This window comes from Diaphorina citri, unplaced genomic scaffold (assembly GCF_000475195.1).
Source record: "Diaphorina citri unplaced genomic scaffold, Diaci psyllid genome assembly version 1.1 scaffold71, whole genome shotgun sequence".
NCBI classification, from domain to species: Eukaryota; Metazoa; Arthropoda; class Insecta; order Hemiptera; family Psyllidae; genus Diaphorina; species Diaphorina citri.
The window spans coordinates 59,354-66,904 of record NW_007377508.1 but is presented as its reverse complement, the minus strand read 5'-3'; the positions used below and the strand labels follow the sequence as shown (position 1 = coordinate 66,904).

General features: G+C 36.4%; 1 long non-coding RNA gene across 1 annotated transcript; it reads right to left on the bottom strand.

Moving 5' to 3' along the window:
* Nucleotides 1-3,745: 3,745 nt before the first annotated feature.
* Nucleotides 3,746-5,391, bottom strand: LOC113472132. Its single transcript, XR_003394575.1, has 2 exons — nt 4,281-5,391; nt 3,746-3,785 (listed from the first exon to the last, which is right to left on the bottom strand). It is a non-coding gene; the product is annotated as an uncharacterized LOC113472132 (long non-coding RNA).
* Between the last annotated feature and the right edge of the window lie 2,160 nt (nt 5,392-7,551).

Genomic DNA, 7,551 nt, shown 5'->3' with positions numbered 1-7,551 from the left:
CCGGTCTTAAAATTTAATTACCCCGCGAGGAATCGCAACAAGATCTTCGATATGAATATTCGTGCGTGTAGGTACACTTGAGTTCAAAAAATTCGGAGCTGATGACTTTGGATTTGGAACTTTTTCAATATCGATTTTTTTTTTTTTTTTTCTCCAAGAAGTTTTATAGAGGGAATTGTCCTAAGGTCTTATTGTCCGGAAAGTGAAGGGAGAAGAAAGACAGTATACGAGAAAGCCAGCCGTTCTGAGAACGAACTTTATCTGTTTAGGATTAAATCTGCCCCCGGGAGGCATTCGAACCCGCGCCGTACCACTTACAAGGGAGACGCGTTACCCTCCAAGGCTGGCTTTCAACGTCGAAAATATTCCCATTGAAAATAGAGCCAACTAGAAAGACAAGTGCAGTATGTATCTTGTAGATTTATAGACAACAACACGCGTTTTAAAATATTTTTAAAACATCCAAAAAAGACTGTCAGAGGAAAGAAATGGAAAAATTCAATCTGTCCCGATTTTTTGCACTCAAGTGTATGTTATGTCTGTATGTTCCTATGTGCGTCTGTTCATTGTTGGTTTTGATTTATGATTGTTTCATACGAGTGCACTTTGAGGTGGTCTGGCTGGTCTGCTTGGAGATATAAGGGTACTACTTGGTCCTAATGGTTATAATATTATGATTATGCTTTCCAAAGTCCTCAAGTAGTTTTGGTGGATGTGCCAAATAATTTTGTCCTTGACTACATGAAGAAACAATGTGGCATAAGCATGGTTATTCAGGAGAATTTAGGTAAAGAGTTACATGATTATAGAGTTTAGGTGGTAGAAAATAACCAAAGTTGGTTCCTCTGGCTGCGAGGTGATGAAACTCTTTGTAAATACGGACCTGTTATTGTACGTATGATATGTATGTTTAATTCGTTCCAACATTATTTACATATCGATTCCTGTGGGTAGATTTGGACCAGATCTTAAATGAACTTTTTTGAGGTTATTGTCAATTTCTAAAATATCTGCTAATGGCCATTTCTAATATGTTTTTTAGTAGGTGTGTGTGTAAATGTAAATCAACTGAGCAATCTCATAAATTATTCTCCCAATACTCGAATCTCTAAATATCCGATATGCTCTTTCTTTTATGTACCTACTTAGCAATATTTAACGTGGGAAGAACTTGAGAATTTCGCGAATTCGACCTTGAAATTTTGCACAACAATTTTAGGGCAGTCTAAAATTTATGAAAGTCATGCTAAATTGATTTCTGTTTGTGTTTGAGAGTGTGTTTTTGTTTGGCAAACATTCATCTGCCAGGTCCTACTCTGATGCTGTTTGTATTGCGTTTGAAAATATCATTAGGAGGCGAAGTGAAAGAGAGACTTCCCTCTTCAACCTTTCTTAGGGTGTGTCCAAACATAGTCGATCGGCCGTCGATCGAAAAGGAGAAACTATAATATTGAGGCAGTGTGTGGACGGTTCAGTCGACATCGATCGACGGCCGGTCGACTATGGGGATTCAATCAAACCCCCCTGGCTTGCAAATCCAATGCCTCAGCCATCGAAAATCTACTGCCTGTGCCTAAACCTCTAAACACAACGTAAGCCATTTTCCAGATCTTATATAGAGGACATCTAAACTTACATAAAATAAACCATGTTGTATATGTATGGAGATCAGTTATCTTTTGTTTATGAAGATCAGTAATCTTTTTCTGGTCCTCATCTAGTCTACCATGTTATAAATATGGAGACCAGTAAACTCTGATCCTCTAGTCTAGTCCTCTTTATCCAGCTACTTTCAGGCTTAGCTGACTGGTGCAATATGTTCTCGTCTATCTAGTTCTAGCTATCGATCTTATCTGAGTAGATTGCTTACTCTTGTATATTTCACAAGCTCACAATGCGAGAAGTATATCGTATTCCATATCACTAGATTAGTTTAGATTAGCTCTATTTTCTACTAATTTACTCACATTTGTCATTCCAACGCCTCCATGTTTCTACCGGAATACCTACCGGATGACTTCATTTATGCTGAAAGTATCAATTGTGCTTATTTATGTTCAAATTGGACTTAAAAAGCCTTTTATACCAGCAGTAGGCTAATATTACTATTCCTGTGGTCCACTTCTCAATTTATACCTATTGAGAACAAAGGTCCATGCCTTGGTTGGGATTGACCCCACGCCCTCCTGTTTACCAGGCGAGCGTCTCGAGGTAGACCACCTAGGCTGGTAGTAGCTATTTTTTCCTCCCTTGCCCCCTTCCCTTTCTCCCTCCCTTTACTTTCCCCCTCCCTCTCTCTTTTTCTCTTCCTCTCTCTCCCTTGTTCCCTTCTCCCCTGGTCTATTTCAGTACTCTGTTGACTGGACTAAGAGTGTTTTGACCACGTCGTTTCCAATTCGTTCTGCTTCTTGTTCAATACATCTTGTGCTCTGGACTATAACATTTTAATAATTTTATGAGCAGGTTCTATTTCTGTACGTTCTATTATTGGTACAATATGAAGGGTATTGTCAAATTTGTTTTCATTATGACTTGCAATAGAATAATGAACCTTGTAACAAAGGTGTCCTGTACTGGGCTCCCTTGCGGAAATGTGCTTACAAGTTAAGGTTATAGAAAGTTGAAGACCAATATGTATCTGATTGGTAGAAAAGCAGCCAATTCAGGTCGATCTCATTTTGGGGATCTGTGACTAACCTTTTCGTAAGATATGTTATAGAATTTTTGACATCATTATTTTTTCTCGCTATTTTACATGGGAAATGATTTTTTCCCAGAAATTTTTGGTTCTCTGGGACATCCCCATGTACCTCTGTCTTACAAAATACATTCGAGAAAGGCTCTGTAGTCTCTGTCATTTATGAATTTACTGGATGGTACCATGCATTTCTCACTGGTTTTCAAACTCGTCCCGTACATTTTTTTTTTATTATTATTTATTTATTTTATTTAATATACCTTGTTTATACTGTCGGCTAAGACTAAAAAGTCCCATTATGCCTCGTTGCCTCGTACATAGCTCGTCCACCCTGTATGTGTATGATTAGCGTGAACACTTTGATTTTCTTTCATGATCAACTAATTCAGCTCATATTACAGCAGCCATTGTACTTACAATAGTGTTCAATGTACAATGTTAGTATAGTAAGGTTCGATGGATGTAATTATAATGAGATCGCTTTTCATTATTTTCTTGAACCCTATGAAAAATCTCCGTCGTATGACTCATAGGCTGAAGATTTTAGTCGGAAAGATTTTAGGGGCAACTAATTCAGCTCATATTACAGCAGCCATTGTACTTACAATAGTGTTCAATGTACAATGTTAGTATAGTAAGGTTCGATGGATGTAGTAATTATAATGAGATCGCTTTTCATTATTTTCTTGAACCCTATGAAAAATCTCCATCGTATGACTCATAGGCTGAAGATTTTAGTCGGAAAGATTTTAGGGAAATTATAAATAAGGACCTTTTGATAACTATTCTGAACTCTTGGCTTCTGGCAGCCTGGCACTTTGAATCTTGATTAGGTGACTTACATTTGTCCTCGAGCTGTCCAACATGAATATCTGATTTGATAGTCAATATAAGTATCCAAAACTCGTATGATTGTGTCCAAATCCAAAGCTCCAAACTGTTGAGAAATACTCCAGCTGATTGTGGCACTGAATATTGGAGGCTCAAAACTCGTATGATTGTGTCCAAATCCAAAGCTCCAAACTGTTGAGAAATACTCCAGCTGATTGTGGCACTGAATATTGGAGGCTCCCTGCTCACTTGTTTACTGTAATAATGTGTTAAAAAACTAATAATTTATGTTATAATAGCATGAATAGCACACATTAATTTTTTATGGATAAACATAAAATATTCCACTCAAACGAGTCCCGCGTTCAAAAATCGAACTTTTTCCATCACATTTGATCGGCAAGAACTTGTTTGATTTAAATATCTCGCTCTGTTCTATGTTGTAATGCGAGTTTTTTTATTTATACTAATTAATTTTTAAATACCTGCCTACTATAACACATGCGTTAATTAACTTTTTCCATCACATTTGATCGGCAAGAACTTGTTTGATTTAAATATCTCGCTCTGTTCTATGTTGTAATGCGAGTTTTTTTATTTACCTATACTAATTATTTTTTAAATACCTGCCTACTATAACACATGCGTTAATTAATATTATAGGCTCCCATAAAATTACCAAATCACTGCATTTATTGGTACCTGTCTCGAGTTTAAAAACCTATAATTATATTTATCAGTTATCACGTACCTATAATTACCTAAAGGTAGATAGTTCTATGGTACATAAATAATCTTCAAACGTGGCCAAAAAGTTAAAAATAATCGTTATTTTTCACGAAAAAAATATCGAATTTGTTTTAGGTTTTTTTCTTTAAAAAATTGTCACAATTTGTCCACTTTAGCGACGCTTTTGACACTTCACAATATTTTTCACTCACAACCTAACACGTCTCTATGGCACCAAAAATTCTAAATTGTCGCTTTTCCAACGAGGAAAATCGAAAAAAATATTTCGTTGATTTAAATAATTTGGTTAAAAAATATAAAGATCGTCACTGTTGTACGAGTGTTGCCTGAACGGAGTGTTTAGTTAAATTGACTATAAACTATAGTTTCTTATTATCATGCTTTTTGCTGATATACTCGACTGCATGCTTGTTCTTAACCTGTTGGAGATGATTGGAGCAAGAGAATGTGAGAATATTGGCTGGGAGTTCTCAAAAACGGCATTAGGCAGGAGCTCTTCAGTTGTGTCCACACATAGTCGACCGGCTGTCGCGTCGTGGGACGAGGTGAATATATGTTGTCGAGGCAGTGTGGACGGTTCAGTCGACATCGATCGACGGCCGGTGAAATCTTGCAACTATCTTTTGAGCCACTTTTACTTAGGCCGACGCGACGATTAACTTGATTTTGCCCTCTATTTGGCGAAGGAAATTTTGAAGGAAGGAGGAATTCGTGCTATTTATAAAGAAGAAAATAAGGGGTTTTGGATTAAAAGTTAGAACTAAAACTCGTCAGAGCTGCCAAAACCCCGTAAGGGTTAACGTTAACCTCAGTAAGTGCTTTGGCAGCATGGCTGTTATGATGAGCTTAGCATGAAAACTTGCACAATATACATAAATATATCTATGTACATGCATATTTACATAGATATCTACCTATGTAAATGTACATTATATGCACTCAGTTGTACAACATTCTTGGCACATTTGTAAAATCACAGGTGACACGGTGTTGAAAGTGATGAGCTTTCTGAAGTTCTTTTCTAATGCCACAAGTTCAAGGCGAGACTAAGTTATTTTGAGATCGGAAATGAGGAACTTTTTATGTAATCAGCAATTTGATAGCAAGAGCGTCTACGTCTAATTGCCTATTCGTACTATCAAAGAGTCTATTAAAGTCTAGCCAGACTAGTTAATTTCTACTAACAATGATATACCTGAAGGCTGAAGGGCATCTTGATTCTTGTCCCAATTTCAAGATGACAGTCTAAATAAAGCAGTACTCCTAATCCCTTTCACGTTAGCACATTTTGTGGCTTAGAATTTGTCAGACGGTTAGGAAACTAAAAAAGACGTGCATTATAAGGAGTTTTATTACTTTTATCATAATATTTTGCTAATGTTGAAATTGAACTTTGTTTGATTTCAGGTAAGAATTAGGTCACTTTGTTTGGCCGACAGTCTCCCTCTTGTATTGTTGTTCTTTGTGTTCTAGCAGGTGAGTGAAAATTATTGTTCAATACATCAATTTCAGACAATTTCTGTGGGATTTCAGGTAAGAATTAGGTCACTTTGTTTGGCCGACAGTCTCCCTCTTGTATTGTTGTTCTTTGTGTTCTAGCAGGTGAGTGAAAATCATTGTTCAATACATCAATTTCAGACAATTTCTGTGGAGGTCTGACAGTCCCCATCTCACCAATTAAGGGTTAAAAGTCCCTCATTTATTACAACACACCCAGTAAATTCAACACACCACTTTTGAAACACCCTGAATACAAATAAAGTCAATATGCAACATTTGGGCAACATTATTTATTCATTGATTAGAAATTAACATCGTCATCTCATAGGAACTCTCAGTAAAAACTATTGCCTCATTCTTGTGTCTACATCTAATTGTACAAGTATATCACACTCATTCACCCATCAATATCAGGGAAGTATTAAGGGTTCTGGCCGGGATTTGGTTTAGCTCTCGAAAACTTTTGTTTTGTGAGCTTTGTGCAACAACCCCTTTTTAGTGAATCCCAGTGGGCCACGCACGGCGAGGCATAACTAACCTTTAACAAAAAATAAATAAATCTTAATAATATTAAAAACTCATGTATTAAACTGTTAACTAATATTAATATGTAAACGATACCTACTCAAAAAACTACCTTTTCAAAAAAAAAAAAAAAAAAAAAAAAAAAAAAAAAAAAAAAAAAAAAAAAAATCCCCTTGTGTAAGGAAACAACAAACATTTCGAGACACCTGTACCCAAAGTGGCACCTCTCGAAATCGATCCTGATCCTGTAGGCCATATTTAAAACAAACAATATAAATTGTTGTTCTATTTACCTTCGCTCTTTTTATCAATTTAATCGTTCAACAAACTTGATGAAACTTCCAGGCCAATAGCTCATGTAAGACTTCAATCATTGATAAGCCGCGTCCACATGGCTACTGAGTGCCGATAAGGAACCAGACACTCACATCGTAGCTTAGAGAGGTTATACGAAACCTAGTTTGCTAATTAAAAGGAAATAAAGAAAGTAAAAAGGTTCAAATCCCACTCAAGTCAAAGAATTTAGCCAGAGTTCATTTGCCACTTAGGGTTGGTTATTTTTTCCACAGGTTTCAAATTTAATTATGTAAATTTATGCTTTGCGCTATCGCCGCAAAGATGTAACTGTACGAATTCATAAAAAAATTGTTATTTTGTTTGTTTTATGTGATTTAAATTTCGACCTCTGGCGCTGAGACCTAATGTCCTAATGACAAATGACAATCAAACTGGTGAACAATAGCCGTGTGTGAAAACAAACAAGGTCGATCAGCTGCTACACCTAAGCCCACTCCGAGCCTTAGGTGTAGGGCCAAAGTGCCCTAAAGGATGGGTTAAGTTTATAGGAATCTACGAACCATCATAGACAGAACTAGTACCAAACACCATCTTGTTTCCTGACAGCAAGTAAAATCTGGAGTCTGCTCTAACTCTAACATCTAAATGTTTAAACAAAGTCGTAATCAAAACCTGTCCACAGAAACCAATAGACGGATTAAATGATCGCATTTGTCAATCAAACAAGAACGTTGATATGGCTTGAGGTTTTAATGTAAACAATAAACATGACAGAGTCACTTCATGGGGTTCCTGATCAACTGATCACGTTCCATATTGTTTCAGTGTCTGAAGTCTGAATTCAGTGTCTGAATTATTTTAGAATTAACATGCCTGTAACATACGTTGTTTTAGAATCAATATGCTGTAACATACGTTGTTTTAGAATCAATATGCCTGCTTGTCATGTT